The sequence below is a fragment of the Pristiophorus japonicus genome, chromosome 7 (genome assembly GCF_044704955.1).
Source record: "Pristiophorus japonicus isolate sPriJap1 chromosome 7, sPriJap1.hap1, whole genome shotgun sequence".
NCBI classification, from domain to species: domain Eukaryota; kingdom Metazoa; phylum Chordata; class Chondrichthyes; family Pristiophoridae; genus Pristiophorus; species Pristiophorus japonicus.
In genome coordinates this window covers 110,860,127-110,873,000 of record NC_091983.1, presented here as the reverse complement: position 1 = coordinate 110,873,000, position 12,874 = coordinate 110,860,127, and the positions used below count along the sequence as shown (strand labels likewise).

The 12,874-nt window shown below is 45.8% G+C and overlaps 1 protein-coding gene across 1 annotated transcript in view; it reads right to left on the bottom strand.

The window, feature by feature from the left end:
• The window catches only part of stx7l (syntaxin 7-like), a 63,570-nt gene that overhangs the window by 16,734 nt on the left and 33,962 nt on the right, over positions 1 to 12,874 (bottom strand). The window lies entirely within an intron of this gene.

Here is a 12,874-nt window from a genome sequence, read left to right as displayed (position 1 = left end):
GGGAGAGAAAATGGATAATTATAGACCGGTTAGCCTGACATCAGGGGAAAATGTTGGAATCAATTATTAAAGATGAAATAGCAGCACATTTGGAAAGTAGTGACGGGATTGGTCCAAGTCAGCATGGATTTATGAAAGGGAAATCCTGCTCGACAAATCTTCTAGAATTTTTTGAGGATGTAACTGGTAGAGTGGACAAGGGAGAACCAGTGGATGTGGTGTATTTGGATTTTAAAAGGCTTTTGACAAGGTCCCACACAAGAGATTGGTGTGCAAAATTAAAGCACTTGGTATTGGGGGTAATGTACTGACGTGGATAGAGAATTGGTTGGCAGACAGGAAGCAGAGAGTCGGGATAAATAGGTCCTTTTCAGAATGGCAGGCAGTGACTAATGGGGTACCGCAGGGCTCAGTGCTGGGACCTCAGCTCTTTACAATATACATTAATGATTTAGATGAGGAAATTGAGTGTAATATCTCCAAGTTTGCAGATGACGCTAAGCTGGGTGGCAGTGTGAGCTGTGAGGAGGACGCTAAAAGGCTGCAGGGTGGCTTGGACAGGTTAGGTGAGTGGGCAAATGCGTGGCAGATGCAGTATAATGTGGATAAATGTGAGGTTATCCACTTTGGTGGCAAAAACACGAAGGCAGAATATTATCTGAATGGCGGCAGATTAGGAAAAGGGGAGGTGCAACGAGACCTGGGTGTCATGGTACATCAGTCATTGAAAGTTGGCATGCAGGTTCAGCAGGCGGCAAATGGTATATTGGCCTTCAAAGCTGGGGGATTTGAGTATAGGAGCAGGGAGGTCTTACTGCAGTTGTACAGGGTCTTAGTAAGGCCTCACCTGGAATACTGTGTTCAGTTTTGGTCTCCTAATCTGAGGAAGGTCATTCTTGCTATTGAGGGAGTGCAGCAAAGGTTCATCAGACTGACTCCCGGGATGGCAGGACTGACATATGAAGAAAGACTGGATTGACTGGGCCTGTATTCACTGGAGTTTAGAAGAATGAGAGGGGATCTCAGAAACATAAAATTCTGACAGGACTGGACAGGTTAAATGCAGGAAGAATGTTCCCGATGTTGGGGAAGCCCAGAACCAGGGGACATAGTCTAAGGATAAGGGGTAAGCAATTTAGGACTGAGATGAGGAGAAACTTCACTCAGAGTTGTTGATGCCAGTTCATTGGATATATTCAAGAGGGAGTTAGATATAGCCCTTATGGCTAAAGGTATCAAGGGGTATGGAGAGAAAGCAGGAAAGGTGTACTGAGGTGAATGATCAGCCATGATCTTATTGAATGGTGGTGCAGGCTTGAAGGGCCGAATGGCCTACTCCTGCATCTATTTTCTATGTTTCTATCAAACAGCACTTACCGACAACCTGCTGACCGATGCTCAGTTTGGGTTCCGCCTGGACCACTTGACTCCAGACCTCATTACAGCCTTGGTCCAAATATGGACAAAGGAGCTGAATTCCAGAGGTGAGGCGAGAGTGACTGCCTTTAACATCAAGGCAGTATTTGACAAGAGTGTGGCATCAAGGGGCCATGTAAAATTGAAGTCAATAGGAATCGGGGGGAAATTTTCCACTGACTGGAATCATACCCAGCACAAAGCAAGATGGTTGTGATTGTTGGAAGACAATCATCTCAGCCGCAAGACATCACTGCAGGAGTTCCTCAGGGCAGTGTACTAGGCCTAACCATCTTCAGCTGCTTCATCAATGATCCCTCTATCATAAGGTCAGAAGTGGGGATGTTCGCTGATGATTGCATAGTGTTCAGTTCTATTTGCAACTCCTCAGATAATGAAGCAGTCCATGCCCGCATGCTGCAAGACCTGGACGACATTTAGGCTTGAGCTGATCAGTGACAAATAACATTCGCACCACACAAGTGCCAGACAATGACCATCTCCAACAAGCGAGAGTCTAACCACCGTCCCTTGACATTCAACAGCATTACCTTTGCCAAATCCCCCACCATCAACAGCTTGGGGGTCACCACTGACTAGAAAGTTAACTGTCACAAGTGCAGGTCAGAGGCTGGGTATTCTGCAGCGAGTGTCTCACCTCCTGACTCCCCAAAGCCTTTCCACCATCTACAAGGTACAAGTCAGGAGTGCGATGGAACACTCTACTTGTCTGGAATGAGTGCAGCTCCAACAACACTCAAGAAGCTCGACACATCCATGACAAAGTAGCCCACTTCATTGGCACCTTATCCACCACCTTAAACATTCACTCCCTCCATAAACATCACAATGTGACTGCAGTGTATACCATCTACAAGATTCACTGCAGCAACTCGCCAAGGCTTCTTTGACAGCACCTCCCAAACCTGCGACCTCTACCACATAGAAGGACATGGGCAGTAGGCGCACGGGAACACCATCACCTCCAAATTACACACCATCCTGACTTGGAAATGTATCGTCGTTCCTTCATCGTCACTGGGTCAAAATCCTGGAACCCCCTCCCTAACAGCACTATCGGTGTACCTTCACCACATGGACTACAGCGGTTCAAGGCGGCGGCTCATCACCACCTTCTCAAGGGCAATTATGCTGGCCTCGCTAGCGACGTCCACTATTCCTACCTACTATTACAATGCGATATGAGCAGCGGCCATGGGTAGAGTGGCGGCCCCGACTTGCGAGAGACCCATCAGCGGCAGGTCGGGGCCATAAAAGGAGCGGCGAGCGGTGGCCATGTGCAGTGTACCACTTCAAGGTCCTGCACCAGCTCGTGCTGTAAGGCGATGGCATCGAAGAGGGACATCATCAACATAAGAACATAAGAAATAGGAATAGGCCCCTCGAGCCTGCTCCGCCATTCTAATCTGATCTGATTATGGACTCCGCTCCACTTCCTTGCCCGCTCCCCATAACCCCTTAATCGTTTCTGAAACTGTCTATTTCTGTCTTAAATTTATTTAATGTCCCAGCTTCCATAGCTCTGAGGCAGTGAATTCGAGATTCACAACCCTCAGGGAAGAAATTTCTCCTCATCTCAGTTCTAAATGGACGGCCCCTTATTCTAAGATCATGCCCTCTAGTTCTAGTCGCCCCCACCACTGGAAACATCCTCTCTGCATCCACCTTGTCAAGCCCCTCATAAGATCACCTCTCATTTTTCCGAATTCCAATGCGTAGAGGCCCAACCTACTCAACCTTTCCTCATAAGTCAACCCGTTCATCCCCGGAATCAACCTAGTGAACCTTCTCTGAACTGCCTCCAAAGCAAGCATATCCTTGCGTAAATATGGAAACCAAAACTGCATGCAGTATTCCATCTCTGGTCTCACCAATACCCTGTACAGCTGTAACAACACTTACCTGTTTTTATACTCCATCCCCTTTGCAATAAAGGCCAAGATTCCATTGGCCTTCCTAATCACTTGCTGTACCTGCAAACTATCCTTCTGTGTTTCATGCACAAGTACCCCCTGGTCCAGCTGTACAGCAGCACTTTGCAATCTTTCTCCATTTAAATAATAACTGGCTCTTTGATTTTTTCTGCCAACGTGCATGACCTCACACTTTTCAACATTATACTCCATCTGCCAAATTTTTGCCCACTCACATGGCCTATGTCCTTTTGCAGCTTTTTTACATCCTCCTCACACATTGCTTTTCCTCCCATCCTTGTAGCGTCAGCAAACTTGGCTACGTTACACAAAGTTCCTCCTCCAAGTCATTAATATATAGATTATAAATAGTTGGGGTCCTTGCACAGATTCCTGCAGCACCCCACTTATTACTGTTTGCCAACCAGAGAATGAACCATTTATCCCAACTCTCTGTTTTCTGTTTGTTAGCCAATCTTCTTTCCATGCTAATATATTACCCCCAACCCTGTGAACTTTTATCTTGTGCAGTAACTTGTGACACCTTGTCAAATGCCTTCTGGAAGTCCAAATTCCCCTTTATCCACCCTGTTCGTGACATCCTCAAAGAATTCCAGCAAATTTGTCAAACATGACTTCCCCTTCATAAATCCATGCTGACTCTGCCTGACCAAATTTTGCTTTTCCAAATGTCCTGTTACTGTTTCTTTAATAATGGACTCCCAACATTTTCCCAACCAAAGATGTTTGGCTAACTGGTCTATAGTTTCCTGCGTTTTGTCTGCCTCTTTTTAAAAAAAAAAATAGGAGTGCTACATTTGCAGTTTTCCAACCTGCTGGGACCTCCCCAGAATCCAAGGAATTTTGGTAAATTACAACCAATGCATCCACAATCCCTGCCGCTACTTCTCTTAAGACCCTAGGATACAAACTATCAGGTCCAGGGGATTTATCAGCCTTTAGTCCTATTATCTTACTGAGTACCACCTCCTTAGTGATTGTGATAGTTTTAAGTTCCTCCACCCCCCTATAGCCCCATGACTATCCACTGTTGGAATATTGTTAGTGTCCTCTACCGTAAAAACGGATACAAAATACTTGTTCAGAGTTTCTGCCATCTCCATGTTCCCCATTACTAATTCCCCGGTCTCGTCCTCGAAGGGACCAACATTTACTTTAGCCACTCTTTCTTTTTATATATCTATAGAAACTCTAGCTATCTGTTTTTATATTTTATGCTAGTTTACTTTCATAATCTATCTTCCCTTTCTTATTCATTTTTTTTAAGCCATTCTTTGCTGGCTTTTGAAAGCTTCCCAATCTTGTGTCCTCCCACTAGTTTTGGCCACTTTGTATGCCCTTGTTTTTAAAATCAGATACCGTCTTTTATTTCTTTAGTTAGCCACGGATGGCTTTCTTTTCTCTTGCACCCTTTCCTTCTTACTGGAAAATATTTTTCTTGAGTTGTGAAATATCTCTAAATGTACACCACTGTTCATCAACTGTCCTACACCAATCTGTTTTCCCAGTCCACTTTAGCCAACTCTGTCCTCATACCTTCATAGTCTTCTTTATTTAAGCTTAGTACGCTGGTTAGAGATCCAACTCTAACCAGCGTCCAGGTCAGTAATTGGAGCGTGGGCAGATACAGCAGGAGCGGCGAGAGAATGTAGAGGGACGTGATGGGGCCCAGGAGAGGAGCGAGTTCGGGGCCAGAAGAGGCGAGAGCCCAGGGGCAGCACAGGCCAGCCCACACTGTGATAAGTGCGCGCACTAGGTCCGCAGTCGTCTTGGATAACTTTTGCCACTGGACCAAGACCTAGCCCTGTCAAGCCCGTGTGGTGGCTTATGTGCACCGGCCACCACACGTTAAAAAAATCCAAGTACAGGCATCTCCCACCCTTCAGGATGTAGTTCAGGACCTGGAATATTAGGTTCTTCATTGAAACACCTGTGAACTCATCTTTTGGCGTGGAAGCAAGTCATCCTCATTTCGAGGGACTGCCGATGATGATTACAACAAATACAAAAGCAAAATACTGTGGATGCTGGAATCTGAAATAAAAACAGAAAATGCTGGGAATCTTAGCGGGTCAGGCAGCATCTGTGGAAAGAGAAAAACAGTTAATGTTTCAGGTCGAAGACCCTTCGTCAGAACTGGCAATAGTTCGAAATGTAACAGATTCTTAAGTGCTAGGGCCCTGAAAAAGGGGGGGGGGGGTGGGAAGAAAGAGAGAGAGTGTGGAAAGAATAAAAGGGAAGGTCTGTGATAGGGTGGAAGGCAGAAGAAGTTTGAGACACAAAGGGGATGATGGTCTGAATTGAGATGGTAATAGCACAGGTTAGGAAACAAAAGGAGAGTCTCGATAGGTTGTGAATGGCAGAATAATTACCAGCTGCAACAGAAAAGAGAAAAAATAAAAAGAAAGAAGTGGGGGGGAGGGAGAGGGTAAGAGTTTTTGTTAAAAAAAAGCTAGGAAAAGGAACAAAATGTGGGCAGAGATTATGGTCTGAAATTGTTGAACTTGATGTTGAGTCTCAAAGGCTGCAAAGTGACTAAACGAACGATGAGGTGCTGTTTCTGAAGCTTGCGTTGAACTTCATTGGAACAGTGCATGAGGCCGAAGAGGGGTCAGAATGGGAGTGGAGCTGAGAATTAAAGTGATAGGCAACCGGAAGCTCAGGGTCACCCTTGCAGATTGAATGGAGGTGTTCCGCAAAGCGGTCATCTAATCTGTGTTTGTTCTCCCCAATGCAGTGGGAGTCCACATCGTGAGCAGTGAATACAGTATACTAAATTGAAAGTACAAGTAAATCGCTGTTTCACCTGGAAGGAGTATTTGGGGCCCTGGATAGTGGGAAGGGAGAATGTAGAAGGGCAGGTGTTGCATCTCCTATGCTTGCACGGGAACATGCCATGGGAAGGGGAGGGAGCGCTGCGGGTGACTGCGGAATGGACCAGGGTGTCGCGGAGGGAGCGGTTCCTTCGGAATGCTGAGGGGGGAGGGGAGGGGAAAATTGGTGGTGTGATTAGGCTGGAGGTGGTGGGAATGGTGAAGGATGATCCGCTAACATGGAGGCTGATGGGGTGAAAGGTGAGGACAAGGGGAACTCTGTCGTGGTTCCGAGAGGGAGGGGAATGGGTGAGAGCAGAGGTGCGGGAAATAGAAAGGACACGGTTGAGGGCCATGTTAACCACGGCGGAGGGGAATCCTCCGTTGAGGAAAAAGGATGACATGTCAGAGGCACTAGTGCGGAAGTAGTCAGAGCAGATGCGACAGAGACAGAGAAACTGGGAGAATCGAATACAGTCCTTACATGGAGCGGGGCGTGAAGAAGTGTAGTCCAGGTAGCTGTGGGAGTCAGTGGACTTATAGTAAATGTTTGTCAATAGTCTATCCCCAGAAATGGAGACAGAGAAGTTGGGGAAGGGAAGGGAAGGGAAGGGAAGGGAAGGGAAGGGAAGGGAAGGGAAGGGAAGGGAAGGGAAGGGAAGGGAAGGGAAGGGAAGGGAAGGGAAGGGAAGGGAAGGGAAGGGGAGGGAAGGGGAGGGAAGGGAAGGGAAGGGAAGGGAAGGGAAGGGGATGAACCATGTGAAGATGAGGGAAGGGTGGAAATTGAATGCAAAGCGAATTAAATTTTCTAGTTCAGGGAGAGAGCAGGAAGCGGCACTGATACAGTCATCAATGTACCCAAAAAATGGAGGGAGGGGACCGGAACAAAGAATGTTCCACATATCCCACAAAAAGGCAATTCGGCCCATCATCCCCTTTGTCTCAAATTTCTTCTGCCTTCCACCCTATCAGGCGTTCCCTTTTGTTCTTTCCTCCTCTTCCCCCTTTCAGGACCCCAGCACTTCCTTAAGAATCTGTTACATTTCAAACTATTGCCAGTTCTGACGAAGGGTCTTCGACCTGAAACATTAACTCTTTCTCTCTCCACAGATGCTGCCTGACCCTCAGATTCACAGTATGTTCTATATACCATTATAACACACTTGTATACATTCCTCAACTCTAAGTTTAGGTTTGTGGTTTTCACTTGAATTAAGTCTACAGATGTCTGGACCAAAATTGAACACAGGAATAGGAGACATACAACACTGACCTGAACATCATTATTGTAAACAAGGTTGAAATACACAATTACCTCAGGGAAGCCATTAAGATTTTCCACTCTGGTTCTTGATGCTATTTTCAAAACAGTATTTAGCACCTAGCAGAAGGTTGCATTCACCCCAATAGGAGGTGAGAAAACCCATTATCTAAATGCTTGAGGGACAGGACCAGTTAATTAGTTCAATCAGAGTTCACTCATCATCGGCAGTCCCTCGGAATCAAGGAAGACTTACTTCCACTCTTAGAATGAGTCCTTAGGTGGCTGAACAGTCCAATACGAGAGCCACAGTCCCTGCCACAGGTGGGACAAGTCGTTGAGGGCAAGAGATGGTGGGACAGGTTTGCCGCACGTTCTTTCTGCTGCCTGCGTTTGTTTTCTGCATGCACTCGGCGATAAGACTCAAGGCGCTCAGCATCCTCCCGGATGCACTTCCTCCACTTAGGACAGGCTTTGGCCAGGGACTCCCAGGTGCCGGTGATGATGTTGCATTTTTATCAGGGATGCTTTGAGGGTGTCCTTGAAATGTTTCCTCTGTCCACCTTTGGCTCGTTTGCCATGATGGAGTGCCAAGTAGAGCGCTTGCTTTGGGAGTCTTGTGTCTGGCATGCAGACAATGTGGCCTGCCCAGTGGAGCTGATCAAGTGTGGTCAGTGCTTCAATGCTGGGGATGTTGGCCTGGCCAAGGACACTAAAGTTGGTGTGTCTGTCCTCCCAGGAGATTTATAGGATCGTGCGGAGGCATCGTTGGTGGTATTTCTCCAGCGACGAGGTGTCTACTGTAGATAGTGTACTAACATTTAAGTCATGATTACAACTTGGCAGCACTGCAATGACAATAGTTGCTTCAGAACACTCTGGCTGCTTTTGTGTCCCCCACTACTGGCTGACAATGAGCCAGAGAAGGAATGAATTTCCATTCAGACTACTTATGCTCCATTTACACGATAAAACAGCTGTCAAGTTTGGCAGAATTTGAATGCAAACATATCAATGATATCTCCAGATCTGAAAACTGTCAGATTAGACTACAGGTAGTTTTCAGATCCAGTAGGTGGGGGCTGAGGGAAGAGGAAAATGGAGGCAAAGAGAGAAATGGACAAAAGGGATAATTTCACCTTCACCACCTGGGCAGCAGTCTATTGGAGCAAATCTCCAGCCCGTAGGCATCAATGGGCTGAAAATCAAGTGGTTTCTACAACGGGCAGGCAATCTGCTGCGCCAGATTAACCGTCCAGGCAGTGCAGATGAAAATTATCCCGAAGTTTGACCCTACCAATAGCTGAATTGCACCCCTAAAACCGTATCCTTGCCCTTCCCACAAGCAGTGTTGAAGCTGACTACTGTTCAGGAAGCCATGGAAGAAATGAAGTTTACAACAAAATAAATAACTGTACATGCAAAGACCTATGCAAAAAAAAATTCCATGACAACAGATGCTAAAGATTCGGTACATAATACATCTAAAAACTCAGCTACCAATCAAAACATGAAAAGGGCAAAAAGTGACCATCAAGCCCACCATGTCATGACAATTCTTCAACCAAAGACACCACTGACCCACATCAACCACACAATCATCTGGAAGAGGCAAAGATAAAAAAAAACTGATTAATTTAAGAAAATGGCAATACATTCCTGGCCAATTCCTTGGGGCAATCAATCAACCGACAACCTCTAATTGGAAATGTCCTCTTCTTTCAGGAATTTGTCTCTTTTTAAAAGACTGTTGCAAATCCATACCCACTGTATATTTCAGTAGTCTGTTCCAGAGGGCAATGCTCTGATAATAATTACTTCTCAACATCTAACCCAAGTCTGCCTACAGATGCTACATTCATGCCTCTAGGTATCCCCTATCCATCTCAAATAACTTATCCAGTCTAATTCCAAACTCTCGATTTTGAAAAAATATCTTATCCCTCTAAAGCTCATATTTCTTCAAAATAAATAGTTCCAATTCCTGGAGCCTATCCTCAAATAAAACCCCTCTGGTACCATTCTAGCTGGCCTCCTCAGCACCTTCTCCAGGACCTTGATATCCCTTGGGTGTGGCCACCAAAATTATACATTAGCTAGATTCAGGCAAGTTGCTAAAATAGATTAAATTATGTGCATTATGCAGCAAACTTAACTGACTAGATGGAAGGTATGATTTTGGTATGCAGTACATTTTTACTGGGCAACTTGGATTTTAAGCAAAAAAAAGTGAAACAGCTCAAGATCTGCATGACAAAAACTTACATTTCTGTAGCGCATTTAACATCCCATGGCTTTGGTCTTACCAAGTTTAGCTGGAGGAAATTGCATCTCATCCCAAGACTGGTGATAGAGATAGTGGAGGGGTCGAGAGAGGCTGTGGAAAATTAAAGTTGGGTGTTGTCAGCGTACATGTAAAAGCTGATCCCATAATCAGTGGATGATGTCGCTAAGGGGCACTATGTAGATTGGGAAGAGGTTGGTGGGGGGGGGGGGGGGGCAGGGGCGGCAGTGGATGCAAGGACATAACTTTGAGGGAACCAGAGGTAATGAAGCCATTGCTGGACATATCCGATTGTAGCCAGACTAAGGTGAGAGTAGAACCAAATGAGAATAGTCCCATTGAGCACGATAACAGAGGAGAGACATTAGGTGAGGATGGTGCAGTTATCGTGTCAAAGGCTGCAGAGAGGTTGAGGAGGAAAAGCAGGAATAAAGCACCACGGTCAAAGAGGATGTACTTTGTAACTAGGGCTGTTTCAGTGCAGTGGCAGTGGTAGAAACTAGTTTGGAGAAGGGAGTTGTGGGAAAGATGGGTACGAATATGGAAGGTGACAAAACATTCAAGGACTTTGGACAGGAAACAGAAATTGGAGATGGGTCAGTATTTTCTAAGGCGAGTCAAGAATGGATTTTGTTGAAGGGTGATAAATCGCAGTATGGAAAGGCACAAGGACAATATCAAAGAGGAGGAAACCATTTACAATGCCAGCTAACATGGGTTTCAGGAAGTGAAGTTGGACGGTTAGCAGTTCAGTGGGAATGGCTTCAAGGCAGTGGGAAGTGTCTCTCATGGGTGGGATGAGCTCGGAGAGATCATGAGAAGAGACAGGACAGAAACTAGAGATTGAGAGAGAAAGAGGGGGAGGTTTGGCTTGGTGGAAAAAGAGGAAAAGCCAGCAATAAGAAAACTGCATCAATGGGCAGAAAAAGATGGCAGCAGTATTTTACATCTGTTGCCAGGTAATGCTGCCCCTCGAAGTCTGGTTAAAATAGCACCTGGAGAGACACAAGGCGAATAACTATAGAACTTGCAAATATAGTTTGCAAAGAAAATCTGGTCACAAAGGTTAGCCCATTAAGTAAATAGATATTGAATCATTGAAGAATCACTGAACCTGAGGACTGGGACAAAGTTAGAATGCAACAGAGGAGGACAAAGGGTTTAATTAGGAGGGGGAAAATAGAGTATGAGAGGAAGCTTGCTGGGAACACAAAAACTGACTGCAAAAGCTTCTATAGATATGTGAAGAGAAAAAGATTAGCGAAGACAAACGTAGGTCCCTCGCAGTCAGAATCAGTTGAATTTATTAATGGGGAAAAAAGAAATGGCAGACTAATTGAACAAATACTTTGGTTCTGGCTTCACGAAAGAAGACACAAATAACCTTCCGGAAATGCTAGGGGACTGAGGGTCTAGCGAGAAGGAGGAACTGAAGGAAATCCTTAGTCAGGAAAATTGATGGGATTGAAGGCTGATAAATCCCCAAGGCCTGATAGTCTGCATCCCAGAGTAAGGAAGTGGCCTTAGAAATAGTGGATGCATTGGTGATCATTTTCCAACAGTCTATCGACTCTGGATCAGTTCCTATGGACTGGAGGGTAGCTAATGTAACACCACTTTTTAAAAGGAGGGAGAGAAAACGGGGCATTATAGACCGGTTAGCCTGACATTGGTAGTGGGGAAAATGTTGGAATCAATTATTAAAGATGAAATAGCAGCGCATTTGGAAAGCAGTGACAGGATCGGTCCAAGTCAGCATGGATTTATGAAAGGGAAATCATGCTTAACAATCTTCCAGTGGGGTGCCGCAGGGCTCAGTGCTGGAACCCCAGCTATTTACAATATACATCAATGATTTAGATGAAGGAATTGAGTGCATTATCTCCAAGTTTGCAGATGACACGAAGCTGGGTGGCGGTGTGAGCTGGAGGAGGATGCTAAGAGGCTGCAGGGTGACTTGGACAGGTTAAGTGAGTGGCCAAATGCATGGCAGGTGCAGTATAATGTGGATAAATGTGAGGTTATCCACTTTGGGGGCAAAAACACGAAGACAGAATTTTACCTGAACGGCGATAGATTAGGAAAAGGGGAGGTGCAACGAGACCTGGGTGTCATGGTACATCAGTCATTGAAAGTTGGCATGTAGGTACAGCAGGCGGTGAAGAAGGCAAATGGCATGTTGGCCTTCATAGCTAGGGGATTTGAGTATAGGAGCAGGGAGGTCTTACTGCAATTGTACAGGGTTTTGGTGAGGCCTCACCTGGAATATTGTGTTCAGTTTTGGTCTCTTAATCTGAGGAAGGATCTGCTATTGAGGGAGTGCAGCGAAGGTTCACCAGACTTATTCCCAGGATGGCAGGACTGACATACGAGGAGGGACTGGATCGACTGGGCCTGTATTCACTAGAGTTTAGAAGAATGAGAGGGGATCTCATAGAAACATACAAGATTCTGACAGGACTGGATTGGTTCGATGCAGGAAGAACGTTCCCAATGTTGGGGAAAGTCCAGAACCAGGGGTCACAGTCTAAGGATAAGGGGTAAGCCATTTAGGACCAAGATGAGGAGAAACTTCTTCACTCAGAGTTGTTAACCGGTGGAATTCTTTACCACAGAGTTTTTGATGCCAGTTCGTTAGATATATTCAAGGGGGAGTTAGATATGGCCCTTACGGCCAAAGGGATCAAGGGGTATGGAGAGAAAGCAGGAAAGGGGTACTGAGGTGAATGATCAACCATGATCTTATTGAATGGTGGTGCAGGCTCGAAGGGCTTACTCCTGAATCTATTTTCTATGTTTCTATGAAGAATCTTGTTTAGATCCAGTTAAGTGCAAGGTATGTGTACTTGCTAAGATAATGGGGGGGGGGGGGGGGTTGGAAGCTCAACAAGCTAGCCATGCCTTAATTTAAAAACTTGGGGCTAGAAATTGGTTCTCTTAGCACTTCCCATTATTGCCTCGGGCAGAGGGGGGCGGGGTGGTGAGAACAGGGCACTAACGACTTTCCAACCAGGCACAGCGAGATGAACAACGCCCCCAAACTTGGGGGTTTGACACGGCGGAAAAACATTGCACCATGATCTCCTGCGCCCGGAAATCGTGACGTCATTGCCGTGTGCGTCGCCGTGGTAGCGCTCTAGACCCG